Consider the following 16,215-nt stretch of genomic DNA (forward strand, 5'->3'; position numbering starts at 1 on the left):
TTTTGACCTTCTTGAAAATTAATCCACCAAAAAGAGAGTTCTCTAACATTAACTGATAACATTGCATCATTACTATAAGTCATCCTAAAGGGTGTTTCTTGTGTAGTAGACTAAGGAGTGCATTTGTACACCCACAAAACTTTTGGTAACTAATCGGCCCAAGCGCACTTAATCAAGCCCAAACATTTTTTCAAATCTATTTAAGTCACTTTGTTTATTGATTCAACTTGTCCATTTAATTGTGGATGCTCAACCAAGGTCACCCTGTGCTTGACCCTCAAACTTTCCATAAATCCATTTAACTTTTTATCTGTGAACTAAAGTCTATTATTGGTAATAATAACATAAGGGATACCAAAGTGGGTAATGATATTTTTCAATAAGATTTTTTGTACATTTTGTGCTGAGATGCAATCCATTTTATAAAGAAATCAATTGCCATGAGTATAAATTTTACTTTTCCTTTAGCCATAGGAAAAAGGGCTAGTATATCCTTACCCCTTAATGCAAACGACTATGTAGATGAAATGCTATGTAATTCCTCGATTGATTTTCGAATCAAATTCCCATTTGTTGACACTAAACATATTTTTTTACAAATACCTCACAATCAATTTTTAGTGTCGACCAATAATAAATAACCCTTAACACCCTTGTGGCCATTGATCCTACTCCCAAATGCATACCACAAATACCCTCATGTATTGCTCTCAACACATAATCTGTCTACTCCAAGTTTAAACATTTTAGCAATAAGGTCAAGAATCCCCTTTTCTTCAGCTATTACCACACATGTTGCTAATTGTGATCTTATTCTTTTATCATGTACTAGGTCCTTGGGTAATACCTTTTTAGAATATAGAGTAAGACATCATTCATCAATCCTTTATTGATGTATCAATTGCATCTACTCATTTATAGTTATATTGATGTTTACAACTCTTGTTGTATCAATGTTTGTCATTGTCCTGTTTTTTGGCTACTTGCTACTCGGGCTAACTAATCAACCTTCTTGTTATTATTATTTAAAGGAGTATGTTGGACTTGTAAATCATCAAAACTCTCTTTCATTCTTTGAAAAAGATGATAATAGATCAACAAATGTGGTTCTCTTATTTGAAATAACTCATTGACTTGTTCAATTGTAACTTGCGAATTTGTATAGCACATCACCTTTTTTGCTCCCATTTATTTAGTTAACTAAAGACTAGCTATCAAATATTCTATTTCACTTTTTATCAAATCTTTTAATGATTTTTTAGTTCGACTTCAATTGCCTCCTTCAATCAAAGATCCAACATACGTATTATGTCTTGGTTCATTTCCTAACTAAAAATGGCTAGTAGCCTCATTGAGCTCCATTCAACATTCTTTGCCACCTGTAACATCCCAAATTTTTAAAATAAATTAATAAATAAATTTTAATTAATTAATTAATTGGAGTTGTGAGTGTTATTGATAAAAAGGAATATTTTGAAAATAATTATCATGGATTATCTTTTAATTTTAAAAAGGGGAGTAATTAATTGTGGGTTAATAAGCTTTTACCGATGAACTATCCATGAGTTAGGGTTTTAGTATTCCTTATATATAGATTAGTAAGACTAGGCTTACATCTCATAATTAACACATGCTCTTGTGATCTAAAGAGAAGGGAGAATCAAAGGCAATCGAAGACGACCTCAAAGATTTGCATATGGAGTTTGGCAATCATTAAGGTAAGGGGGGACAAAAAACCTCACTTCAGGGTGTGGGTTACCTGTGGGGTAACGAGATCTGTAACACCCCAGTTTTCAAAAAGATTATTATTATTATTATTATTATTATTATTACTATTATTATTATATGGCATTTGGTCATAATTATTTTAATAATTATAAAGGAATATTATTTTGTACGTTTTAAATAATTATTGTTTTGGACAATTATTTTGTACGTATTAAATAAGTATTTTTATTAGCATTTTTAAATAAATATTTATATGTTTTAAGAGAAGGTTGATTTTATATGATATTTTGTTATTAAAATTATATTATTATATTTTGGGTCAAAATTATATTATTATTATAGAGAAAAAATATTTTATAATATACATGTATTTATTTTATTTAATTATTTTGAGGAAAAAGAGAAGTGGGTTAGAAGAGAAGGAAAATGGGTTGGGTTGACCCAGTCCAATGGATTAACTTTAAGAAAGGAGTTAGGTAGCGTTAACCCTATCTGCCTCATTTGCGTTCTGAAGGGTTAGGAAAAAAAAAAAGAGGAAAAACAAAGAGTTCTAAGAAAGAATACTCAGGAATGATCTTAGATCACATCAAGACCATTCATCTTCTGCTCATCCAGGTAAGGGGGGAGTGAGAAACCTTACTCTGGGTGTGAGAATGTATGTTGGGTAGTGGGATTGACCTCCAATCATGTGTTTGTTGTATGCTCATGTATGAGGGATTTTCCCCAATTGTATCTGTTTTATCTATTGTTCCTCTTGTATGTAATTAATCGTATAAATTGCTTGAATGAATCATTGATTTCAGTTTTAAAATTATAATTGTATGATTTGAGTGTTCTGTGGGTTCCTACGGAAAACTGAATGAGAAAATGGACAAAATATGAATATTTTCTATTTTGCCTTCTGATTGCTTTGTTGTGTTCCTTGTTGGATGTGATGCATGAGTATGTGGTTAATTTTGAAAATGAATATGTTTTTATATGAATTAGAGTGCTTTGTGAGAATTGTGAATATAATGTGATAATGTGATATTGTGAATATGATGATGAAATATGATGATGGAATATGAGGATGAAATGTGATGATGAGATGTGATGATAATAACGTGATATGAGAATGCATAGAGTCTTGATTGACATGCATCATGTGCATAAATGTTTTTAAGGGTACGATATGGAATACACCGCCAAAGAAGGCCCCAAGTGTAAAAGCTTTGGGGATTAGTCCTTGGAGATAGCTCGGTTTGGAAGTCCTAGTCTCGCCCATTGTGGGCATGAGATGTATCTTGCGCGGCTTAGCTATCCCGACGAGACTCTGGTAGTATGTCCTTCTAGTGAGAGTGAGCAGAGGGTGTGACCCGGCATGTACTCCTAGACTACTCTTCGTGTATTGCTAGCGATAATATGCCATGTGATGTTTTACTGGCGCCACATGCATGATAAATTGTAGTTTGTGTCCATCCATGTGTATTTTAATGTTGTTGGATCGAGCGCTTACCACTAGACTAAAAGCTATAGCTGATAGTCAGGGCACAACTCTTTTTACTTAAGAGCGCAGCAGCCAAAGCGCCATGATTCGACAGTGACTTGGCCCACCTAGCCTCCGCCACGGGACAATTGATGCAACCCGCAACAATCTCCCCCTCAGCAATTGCCCCGCTGGGTATCGAACTCATGACCTTGGCTCTGATACCAATTTTTCCAATGGCAAGTATTTTTCCTCTGTTGTTGTCTCTATAGGTTACATGTTCACTTCTCTTAGGAGTGAAGTCAATAAATTTTGAAGCATCTCCTGTCATGTGCTTGGAACATCCACTATCAATGTACCAAGTTTGGTTGCTGGAATCCTTCAAGACAAAGAAATGATTGATTTAGGTACCCAAGTTTTCTTTGGGTCCTTAATGTTAGTATTAACAGAAGAACCTTTTGGAATCCACACCAAATTCTTGAGATTGTTAAAATTCTTTCTAATATAGCAATTTGAAGAATTATGACCTTTCTTCGCACAATAAAAACATGTTATTAAAGGAAAACTAGTAACTTGTGTGGGAACAAAGAAATTTTTGTTCTTCTTTTGTTGTTTTTGAGGATTATATCCTAATCCTGTCTTATCAAACATACATTTTTGCTTTCCTAATATTATATCTAAATTATTTCTTCCATTTGTAAATTTTGCAAGAGTGTTTCTTAAATTACTAATTTCTTCCTTAAATTTATTGCAAGTTAAACATGAATGATTTTCTTTATTAGTATCTAACTTAGTTTTAATTTCATGTTTTTCATTTTTAGAGTTAATAATCTTAATTTCAGTTTTGAGATTATCTAATTCATTATTTAATTTCGAAATCTCGTTTTCTAATTTTGAAATTGTTTTCTTATATGATGATACTAATTTTGCAAGTTTAAATGATTCTTTATGTAAATCATTGAATGCATCTTGAAGTTCATCAAATGAAATTGAGATATCATTGTTAGAAGATGTTACCTCTTCTTCGCTTTCGTAGTCTTTGGCCATAAGTCCCAAATTTACAATTTCATTTTCAGAATCACTTGTAGAATTCGTGTCATTTTCTTCCCAAGTGATATAGGTTTTCTTCCCCTTCTTCTCTTTGAAACTTTTCTTATTAGATTTTTCCATCTTTCTTTTATAGATTGGACATTCTAATATCAAATGTCCTGGTTGATTACATTCATAGCATTTTGGGGTTGAAGAAGAGTCTTCTCCTTTTCTTTTATTGTTGAAGTTGAATCTTTTTCAGTTTCCTTTGTTTCTAAGGAATTTGTTGAATCTCTTTATAAAGAGGCTGAAATCCTCATCATCCTCTAAACCATCTTCCTTAATATTTTCTTCTTTCTCACCTTCTTCTTGAATAGATGATGATGTTTTGAGTTCTATCCCTTTCTTTCTCTTATCACTTTCCTTCTCTTATCACTTTCCTTATTTTGATTTAGTCTCATTAATTCCATTTCATGTTCTTGAAGTTTTCCGAACAATGAGGTAAGAGACATGGTTGTCAGATCTTTTGATTCAGCAATTGCAGTCACTTTCGGTTGCCATTCCCAACTTAAACATCTCAAAACTTTGTTAATAAGATCTTCATTAGGAAACACTTTTCCTAGAGATGCAAGATGATTAACTATATGTGTAAATCTCTTTTACATGTCTTGTATGCTTTCATTTTGATTCATTCTAAATAATTCATATTCATGAGTGAGAGTGTTTATCCTAGATCTTTTCACATCATTAGTACCTTCATGTGTTACTTCAAGTGTATCCCACATTTCTTTAGCACTTTTACAATTTAAAATTCTAAAATATTCATCAATTCCTAAAGCAGAAGTGGTTATATTTTTGGCTTTTAAGTTATATTGAACCTTTCTTCTATCATCTTCACTCCATTGATCTTTGGGCAAATTTTTTATTTCATGACCTACTACAATAGTGGGAATGAAATGACCAATTTCAATAGCATCCCATATGTTTAAGTTTATGGCTTCTATAAAAATTTGCATCCTAGATTTCCAATAATGATACCCTTCCCCATTGAATATAGGAGGTCTATTAATAGAGTTTCCTTCAGGAAATAACAAATTTGATGAGGCCATTTCAAATCTTGAAGCTTTTAAGCCTTACACAAGAAACCTACTCTTGATACCACTTGTTAGATCGAGCGCTTACCACTAGGCCAAAAGTTATAGTTGATAGTCAGGGCGCGACTCTTTTTACTTAAGAGCGCAGTAGCCCAAGTGCCATGATTCGACAGTGACTTGGATAAACCAAATGTGTGTGTTATGTGCCATATTTGCAATTCCCAATGTACTTTGATAACATGTTATGTGTTTGATTTAACCACTATTTAAGGTAGTTGTTTTGTGTATCGGCATTACAACTATTAGAAGTGATCGTGTTGTCACAAATTCTCTTCAAGCGTTAGCACAAGTGATTGAAGCTAATAGAGCTAGTGTAGCACCTTGGTGGTTGCAAAGGTTTCAACATCATAATCCACTAACATTTGAGGGAGGATGCAATCCTGATGCAACTATAGTTGGATAAAAAATATTGAGATTTTTTTTCGGGCAATAGAGTGTCTTAAGGCTCAAAAGGTTAACCCTGCAATGTTCATGCTAACCAACGATGCATTCTATTGGTGGGAGGGTGCCTTGCAATGCATTTTTGGCTGCTGGAACGCTTCTCAATTGGGACAATTTCAAGTTGATGTTTCTAAATAAGTATTTTTTTCAATGATGTGAGGAGTTAGAAGTAAGTGGAGTTCATGAATTTGCGACAAGAAGATAACATTGTGCCTGAGTATGCTACAAAATTTGATGGGCTAGTTTGGTATTGTTCTCACTATCATGGTAAGGGTGGTGAGCGAGCCAAAAATATCAAGTTCGTGAATAGTCTTTTTCCTAAGGTGAAGACAACGATAAATTACCAAGAGATCTACCACTACCCAATACTGGTGAACAAATGTAGGATTTACAACTGAGACAACTAAGCACGCGTTGCCTTCTACAAGAGTGCGGGCTCTACTAAGAATTTGAGGATTGGAGGCCAGAGTAGGAGTGAACCATAATATGCACATACAAAGTTCTCACTATCATATTCTCTTACAGGATTTTGATAGCATTTGAAAGACTAGTATGATCTTCCACTACAAATGATCCATACATTTGTTTAGGTTGCACAACACCCAAGTTCTTTCTTGTAGTCACCATCTCCTCCAAAAATCTCCTTCCTACCAATGAAACATAAAGAAAGACCTTCAATTTGATGCCTTATAATGGATGTCAAAATGTATCTAAAAGGGTACTAAGGTAATTTTATTCTTCTCCATTAAACTATTGATCTTTACTCCTCGAGTCTTCGACTTACTTGTCCTCATCATGATGTCTTCGGTGAATAGGGATAGAGGTCTTTGACCTAACTAATCCAAGAAGGAAAATGAGTGTACTTGCAAAAGTCACTTCAACATTGAAGTAAATGTTCGGTCTCAATCAAAGTGACGCAATAAATGTTTTAATAATTGCAATATAAAAGTGTTTTCTCATCTTAAAATACTATTATTTATATCATTATTGGGTCTGAGTATAGATGACAAGCCCAAATATTATCTGATCACCTTAAACGAATAATCTTACCATGGCCTTTGATAAGAATACGAGTCTTTGGCTTAACCTTGTCGATATAAGAATTTATGTTATAAATGTTTAAAATTCAATAAGATGTTGCATTTAGATATACACATTGAAAAATATTTATATTGTTTAAAGTGTTTAGATGTATTATTATTTAAACAGTTTTAAGATATTGTCTCATTTTCAAAATTAAAAATTTATAAATTAAATCTTGACTAGAAATAAATTGAAAATTTTAAAAGTAATTAAATAATTTTAAAAAATTATATATCACAATAATATTAAAAATTAAAATAAATTATTAGTGGTCATTCACCTAATTTCAGTTTAATAAAATAAATTTAATAATAAAATATAACAAATCAATTATATATATAATCATGATTAATGATTATGAATCTTAAATTTTAAAAATTAAAAATCAATTCTATATTCTATAAAATTATTATTACAAAATTATTGGAAGGAAAAACGAAAACTTCGATGGTGTAATGAAAAATAATATAAAACTGATTTTTAATAAAAAAAAATATAAAAGAAAGTGAAACAATTTTTTTGGAAGGAAAGAGAAAATAAAATAAAATAAAATAAAATAAAGAGCAATAACAATTTTTGAAAGGAGAAACAAAACCTCTTTGAGAAAGTAATAAAAAAATATATAAAACTAGTTTTTGGATGAAAAATGTAAAAAAAAAAAAAAAAATTATTTACGTTGGTGACAAGATTTAAATAAATATTTTTTAAAATTTTTTCATAAGTTAAATAATAAATTATACTGAACAGCTTAATAAAATAAGTTTAAAATATCTTATAAACTACCTATAAAATATTTTATAAGTTTTTTCAAATACTTTCATGACACTTATAAGTTGTTCATAAGTTCTTTCAAATGGAACTCAAATATTATGTGTATCAAACACTTCTTAAAAATAATTATTATAAAAATTAATTAAAATACGGAAGAAAAAGGAAGAATGGACATTTTTTTTAAGAAAAAAAAAGATATTAACATAAGTTTAATATCCTAATTTTACAATTATTTTTTGTAAATACCGTATAATTTCTTAATTTAAAAGTAGAAAAATTGTCCCTTCTTTAATTTCTTTTCCTTTTGAAACTTTACCGCACAACGTACATTTGTCTTATTTATTTATTCCATTAAAATTCAAGATGATTAATTATCTTTTCAATCGTATCCTTCTTTTTACTCTGTTGTGTTATAAGAAAAAAAATATTATTTTATACATATTAACAAAGTTAATTATTTGTATTAAATTTTACTACTTTGATATTTTTTTTAAATTGTTGGTTAGAAATGTCAAAAAAAAAAAGTAGCATAACTAAAAAATCTTGCATTAAATGAGAGATATTTTAGAAAAAATAATATTAAATAAGATAAAAGTAATTAAAATTTTCTTATATTTAATTAAAAATAAAAAATGTTTGATTACAAAATAGTTGGATTATATTTTTAAAATATTTTATACATTTATCTTAAACATAATAGAGGTTTAAACACATTTTTGGTTCTTTAAATTTGGGGTGTATATTTTTTGGTTCCTATTTAAAATTTGTGATTTTAGTCCTCAAAATATTCAAAATTATTGTTATTATGTTAATCCCTTTATTCAAATATTATTAGTAAATTTGTTAAATAGAACTCAACTATTTTTGAATATGTCACACAAAATTCTCTTACCAATATCCTTGTAAATGAAAGTATCGCATTAAATTAATTGATACTACATGATACCTCTAGCCCTTTTTTACAAAAAAAAAAATGAGTAATAGTGTATTTTACATTATAATTGGGAGTGTTTTGAGTCGTAGCCACGCAAAACCAACTTACCAATACTACCTCTAGTTATACATATATATATATACACATATATGTATATACATATATACATATATACATATACATATATATATATATATATATAAGAAGCAAATTATAGTGAAAAATACACTCATTTTCTTATTAAAAGGATCGGAAGAAATATGTGAGACCCCATTTCTTTTTCGCTTCTCCTTTCTCTCCCTCTCTTTGCTCATATCTCTTCTCCCCTCAGTTTTCTTTTCTTTCAAGCTCTTGATCCTTGTTGCTGATTTCTTCTCCTTAGGCTGAGGTGGTGAGCAAAGGTGGTTATTTCTCTTGTGGAGCTAGCTGAGAGCAAAGCATTCTCTTTTCCTCCTTCTTCTCACTTTCTCCTTCTCGGAAGCTCGAATTTCTTCTCTGAGGCAAGGGAAGCTAGATTGTTGCTGGTTGTTTGGAATTGAGTTTAGAAACTCATGTACGGGTTGCTTTTAGAAGAATGATGGTTTGATTGATGAAAAATGGTGTTTTCGGGGTTTCGGGATCATGGTGAAATTTGGGGGTTTTGATGTTTCATGGTTGCATGTTGAAAAAGAAGTGATTTTTGATCTGTTTGATGAAACTGTGGAGTTTTGGGCGGATTGCATGTGCTTGGATTACTTGTTTTTGCAAGTTTTGGTGAAAATTTTTGAAGTTTGAGGCTTGCTGTGTGATATTGTGCTAGGCGTAGTTCTTGGCGCCGAGCGCGTGACCATCAGAGGGTTCCATTGGTCAAGCACGCCGGGCGTGAGGCTGGTTGCGCCGAGCGAGCTTAAGAATAGAGGCCCTTAGATGGCTCACGGCGGGCGTGGGTGAACCGCACTGGGCATGGTATCAGACAGGGATTCACATTTTGGGGTTTTGGTATGGCGCTGGGCATGACTATGTCTCGCCGGGCGTGGAGACTCCTTGGGAGTCTCTGCCATGGGTGGTGCTGGGCGCAATTGTTATTGCACTGGCCATGAGACCTTGGGGAGGTCTCTGCCTTGCTCACGTCGAGCGTGGGTTTGGTACGCCGGGCGTGGGAGACTCTTGAGAGTCTCTGCCTTCTAGCACGCCGGGCGCAATTGGAATTGCGCCGGGCATGTTTGAGCCTTGGAGCTCTCTGGTTGGTCCACGCCGGACGTGAGTACTCTTGCACTAGGCGCGGATGTGTTCTTTCTTTATATGCTTATATATGCTAATATATGCTGATTTAAGCTATTAATGATGAATTTTTTTGATCTGAGTGATGATTGTGTTATGCTGTGAGATGTTTAAGCTGTATTATTGTAAAAGTTGAGTTGTGTCGTATGTTGTTATGTTGTTAATGCTGCAAAGTTGTGTTGTGCTGAATGTTGATATAAACTGTTGTAGGCCGTAAGACTGAGCTATTGTAGGTCGTAAGGCTAAGCTGTTGTAGGACGTAAGGCTGAGTTGTTGTAGGAGATCTCCGAGCTAATATGTGTGATGACGCATTGTTTGTTTAATGTTGTTTTTGTTGAATGATGTGAGCTGTATATGTGATGTGTTGTATGCTGATCTTGCTGAGCTTAATGATGTGCTGATAAGTTGTAGCTGTTATAATTTCTGTATTTATATATACATATGTTGATTCTTTTCACTAGCTTACCCTTGTTGTTTCCATGTGGTTTGGACTGCAATAATCATATTGTGTGTGGGAGCAGAGCAAGGATAGGTTGGTATATTGAGGCAAGTCTGCAGCTGGCAGATGGAGAAGATGTGTTTTTGTTGTTTTTTGACTACCTAGTGTAGTTAGGTTGATGGTTGTTGTATATTGACCTTGAGCCCCAGGCTAGACATATGTGTATATATTCTATTTTTATATATGTATGCTTTATTTTGTGTGGTGTTGTTGTTGTAGAGCGACCAGGTGGGTTGTTACAATTTTTGGTATCAGAGCAGTTTGAGTCTAGTGGACACTCTGTGGGGATGGTTCCTGGGGATGGTTCCTTTAGGCTTTTGTTGTACTGAGCTCTGTGTTGTGTTGATTGCTGTGTTGATTTCTTTGTTCACTGGTTTAGTTATTGTATACTAAAGGTGCTGTTACTTTTGTAGATAATGACTAGAACCAATGAACAGATAGTCCGTACCATGGAGATGATGGTTATGGCTATGCAACAACAGAATGCCTATTTTGCTAGGATGGATGCTGATAGAGCTACAGCTAGTGTAGCAAGACCAGTTGGGTCACAGGAGAGCCAAGATCTAGCTGAGTTTCGTAAGTGTCATCCTCCGTAGTTCAAGGGTGATGCAGACCCAAAGGTAGCTGACCACTGGATCTGTGAGCTGGAGAAGATTTTTACTGGATTGGACTATTCTCAAGAGAGGAAGTTGGCATATGTTGTTTACATGCTGGTTGGGGAGGCTGAACATTGGTGGAGAGGCACCCACCACATGTTGGTTGCTCGAGGTGTTGCTGCTGACTAGGAGTTCTTTAAGAGGGTATTTCTTGAAAAGTACTTCCTAGAGAGCGTGAGGCATGCCAAGGAGGCTGAGTTCATGCGGTTGCACGAAGGAGGGATGACGGTGTCTGATTATGGGATGAGATTCGAGCACTTGGCTCGTTTCTATTCGCAAGCTATTTCTGAGGCCTGGAAATGCAGAAAGTTTGTTGAGGGTTTGAGACAAGAGTTGAAGAGGGTGGTGGTGCCTATGGCCATCACGGAGCTTCCGACCTTATTTGAGAAGGCGAAAGTTGTTGAGCGGTTGGAAGGTGGCAACCGTGTGATGAAGATTGCTAAGGGACCAGCTGGGACCAAGAAAGGTGGAGGTCAGAGGAAACTATATGATAGGCCCCAACCACAGCAAGGGGGTCCTGTCATAAGGCAACCTACTGATGCTGCTAGAGATGGGAAACAGGGTAGAGGTGCCACTCTCAAGTGTTACAGGTGTGCGGGACCCCACTTTGTTCAGGATTGTCCTCACACCGAGAGCCGGTATTTCAGATGCCATCAGATGGGTCATGATTCGATCAACTGTCCTGCCAGGAATCGACCAAATAGGGGTGCTCCGAGAGGTGATAGACCTACCACTACTGGGAGGGTGTTCGCCTTGACGGGGACTGAAGCTTCCACTTCATCTGACCTTGTGAAGGGGAAGGGCAAAACTGCTGGTAAGGATGTGATGATTTTATTTGATTCTGGAGCTTCCCACTCTTTTATTTCATATGCATGTGCTGCAATGTTGGGTGTGCCGATACGTGCTTTGGGGTTGAGATTGCTAGTATCGACGCCCGCTTCTGCTTCTGTGGTTGCTTCTAAGCTGTGTGCTGGTTGTCCTATAGTTGTGAATGAGAAGAAGTATAAGGTAAACTTGATTTGTTTCCCTTTGGTAGATATTTGATATAATCTTAGGGATGGATTAGTTGTCTGCCAATCGTATCCTTATAGATTGTGTAAATAGGAGGTTGATTTTTCCTCAGGTGGAGGATGAGCTGTTAATTTCAGCTGGCCAAGCTGAAATATTGATGAGAGATGGAGTAGAGTGTTGTATTCTGCTTGCTACTATGAGTGTGGAGACCGAGAGGGTCATTGTTGAGATAGATGTTGTAAAGAAGTTTGCTGAGGTATTTCCAGATGAGGTGTCTAGGTTGCCTCCTACTAGGGAGATAGAGTTTAGTATTGATTTGGTTCCTAGTGTAGAGCCAGTGTCAGTTGCTCCCTATAGGATGGCCCTAGTTGAGTTGGTTGAGCTGAAAGGTTAGTTGGAAGATTTGTTAGAACAACAACTGGTGAGGTTAAGTGTATCTCCGTGGGGTGCTCCCGTGTTGTTGGTGAAGAAGAAGGATGGAGGTAGTCGACTATTTGTTGATTACCGGCAGTTGAACAAATTGACCATTAAGAACAAATATCCACTTCCCCGGAAAGATGACTTAATGGATCAATTGAAGGGAGCATCGGTGTTTTCAAAGATTGACTTGGGGTCAAGATATCACCAGATTAGGGTGAAGGAGGGTGACATACCTAAGACTGCTTTCAGGACTAGGTATGGTCACTATGAGTATGTTGTGATGCCGTTTGGTGTGGCCAACGCCCCGACAGTGTTCATGGATTACATGAACATGATCTTCTGGCCTTTCTTGGATAAATTTGTGGTGGTGTTTATTGATGACATCCTGATTTATTTAAGGACCCCGGAGGAACACGGAGAGCATTTGAGGTTGGTGTTGGAGATTTTGAAGGTGAAGCAGTTGTATGCCAAGCTGTTGAAGTGAGTTCTGGTTGGAAGAGGTGAAGTTCTTGGGCTATGTTATTTCAACTGAGGGGATTGTTGTTGATCCAGCTAAGGTGGAGTCGGTGTTACAGTGAGAGCGTCCAAGAACTGTCACTAATATTCATAGTTTTATGGGTCTAGCAGGTTACTATAGCAGGTTCATTGAGGGATTCTCCAAGATAGTAGCGCCTCTAACCCAGTTGACTAGAAAGGATCAGCCTTTCATTTGGACAGATGCTTGTGAGCGGAGCTTTGATGAGCTAAAGAGGAGGTTGACTACTTCTCCTGTGTTAGTGTTGCCTGACTCTAGTGAGCCCTTTGATGTGTATTATGATGCTTCTCACCAGGATTTGGGGTGTGTGTTGATGCAAAACAAGAAAGTGGTGGCATATGCTTCAAGGAAACTGAAGAACCATGAGAGTCATGACTTGGAGTTGGCAGTAGTTGTTTTTGCCTTGAAGATATGGAGACATTATTTGTATGGTGTTTGGTTCAGCGTCTTCAGTGATCACAAGAGTCTGAAGTACTTGTTTGATCAGAAGGAGTTGAACATAAGGCAGAGACGGTGGATGGAATTTCTGAAGGACTATGCTTTTTAGCTGATGTATCACCCTGGGAAGGCCAATGTTATGGCGGATGCGCTGAGTAGGAAATCCATCCACATGTTGAGTTTGATGGTGAAAGAGCTGGAGCTGGTAGAGGAATTCAGAGATTTGAATCTCTGTGTAGAGCTAGCTCATGATCACATTAGTTGTGGGATGACTACCATAACTAGTGAGTTCTTAAGGCAGGTTGGGTTGAAGCAGTTGCAGGATGCAGAGTTGGTGAAGATTCTTGGTTTGCTGGGTACCAAGAAGGCCGTTGGTTTTGAGTTGGGCAGAGATGGAATTTTGAGGTTTAAGGGCAGAATTTGTCTACCTCACGATTCTGAGCTGAAGAAAGCGGTTTTGGAGGAAGGCCACAAGAGCAGACTTAACATACATCTTGGTATGACTAAGATGTACCAAAACCTCTAGAAGACTTTCTGGTGGTTTGGTATGAAGAGGGACATTGCTGAATATGTGGCGGCCTGTCTGACTTGTCAGAAGGCAAAGGTGGAGCACTAGAAGCCTGGTGGTTTGTTGCAGCAGATGGAGATTCCAGAATGGAAGTGGGATAGTATCACTATGGATTTCATTGTGGGATTGCCTAGGTCAGCTAGGTGATGCTATCCGGGTGATTGTTGATCGGTTGACCAAGTGTGCACATTTCTTGCCTGTCAACATCAAGTGGTCCTTAGAGAAGCTGACACAGTTGTATGTGAGGGAAATAGTACGATTGTACAGGGTGCCTTCCAGTATTATTTCATACAGAGATCCGAGGTTCACTTCCAGATTTTGGTAGTCTACATCAAGCCTTAGGCACAAAGTTGAGGTTGAGTTCCACTTATCATCCATAGACGGATGGTTAGTTAGAGAGGACAATTCAGTCCTTGGAGATAACAAATAATATTATCTTAAAAATACAAGTTTTTTAAAAATTATTATACATTAATATTAAAATTTTATTAGTTTTTTTTACTTCTTTTATTTTATAATTTAACTATAAATAATATTAAAATTAATATTAACATGATCCGACCTTGTCCACATATTGGAGAATTTCTATGGGCAAATGAAGTATAGTCAAATGCCGCATAAATCAGTCACTCAATTGCAGATAAAAGCTGCAAGTTGTCTCTAAATTATTAGAGCATTTTCTGGAGTTCTCAAGTTGTTAGAAGGGCTGCCACCACACAGGAACTTAGTGCACTTTAATGTGGGTTTACAAGGCCTTGTGCTCTCCAACTACAATGGTTAGATCTTCTGGTGCTATTCTCCCAAGTATCTTATCAATATGTTTATATGGATTTTATCATTCAACTTCTTAAATCTAAGGGTTATGATACTGGTAGTAGCTGATCAACTTTCTAAATATGGTCAATTCATTCAATCATTCCCTTAAAACATCCATATACTGCACAGAGTGTGGCTGTCATATTTGTTAAACTAAAAGTGAGTCAGTTGCAGACAATTCCATAATCTATTTTGAGTGACCATGATCCATTATTTGTCAGTAGTTCTTGGATGAAATTATTTTGATTAAAGGGAACAGTTTTAACAAAAAGCAAGACACTTGCCATGGCAAAATAAATGACCAAACTGAGGTTGTTAGCCACCACATGGGAGTTTAACTATGTTGTTTTTCATATGAATGGAAAAATTTCATGTAGTATATACTCCTTCCCCTTTATAGAAAAGACACTTGGCATCTATGGTTATTTTTCCAAATTTAAAAATTCTTGTAAAATTAAAATAAGAAAAAGTTACTAAATAGAGGGAAAATTGCAATGGAATAGAGGAGTTTATGGACAGAGATAGCCTCTTTCCTTTCCTAATCAGTGTTTTATAACAACATTGTTAGCAAGGGATAAAACTACACCTTTGACATGGGTGATTCCAAAATCTGATGTCTTCCTTTTACATCTGGATTGGGAACATCAACATGGCAATCAAAGCGCCCAGGTCTCACCAATGCCTTATCCATTGATTCTGGAAAATTTGTAGCTCCAATCACAATTATGCCCTCATTTTGCTTGAATCCATCTAGCTCAACCAGTAACTGATTTAATGTCATCTTCATGTAATTTGGTCCTTTGGATTCTGGCTTCCTCCAATAGCATCAATCTCATCAATGAATATTATAGAAGGTGATCGCTTCCTTGCAGCAGCAAAAAGATTTCTCACCCTTCTTGCACCAACACCAACATACATCTCATCAAATTCACTTCCACTGCACGAGAAGAACGGAACACCAACCTCTCAGCACTCCTTAGGGGTGTTCACAAAACTACTTTAAACTAAACTTTTTAAATAACTAAACTAAATTAAACTAAAATAAACTAAACTATTTTTTAATAGTTTTAACCAAATTATTATTTTTAGTGCAGTTTATAAAACTCAACTATTAAAATTAATAGTTCAGTTTACGGAGCAACGAATAGAAACCAACGTTGGCAGGCAGCAAAGGAAAATAAAATCTCACCCCCATGGTTCCTAAACACACCACCATCTGACGAAGAACTTTTAACAAAAGAATATATAGTAAAGCAAATGATTGTCAAAAATCCTTCTTGTATCATATACAAGTCTTTCATTATTTAGTTGAGAGTGGAAAATCTGTTGAGAGAGAGTTTTATTTTTATTTAATTTATAAGTTGTGTATTAAGTACATGTAAACACTAGTGTATATATATATGTGTG

This window comes from Cajanus cajan, chromosome 9 (genome assembly GCF_000230855.2).
Source record: "Cajanus cajan strain Asha chromosome 9, NIPB_CcT2T_4, whole genome shotgun sequence".
In the NCBI taxonomy this organism is placed as follows: domain Eukaryota; kingdom Viridiplantae; phylum Streptophyta; class Magnoliopsida; order Fabales; family Fabaceae; genus Cajanus; species Cajanus cajan.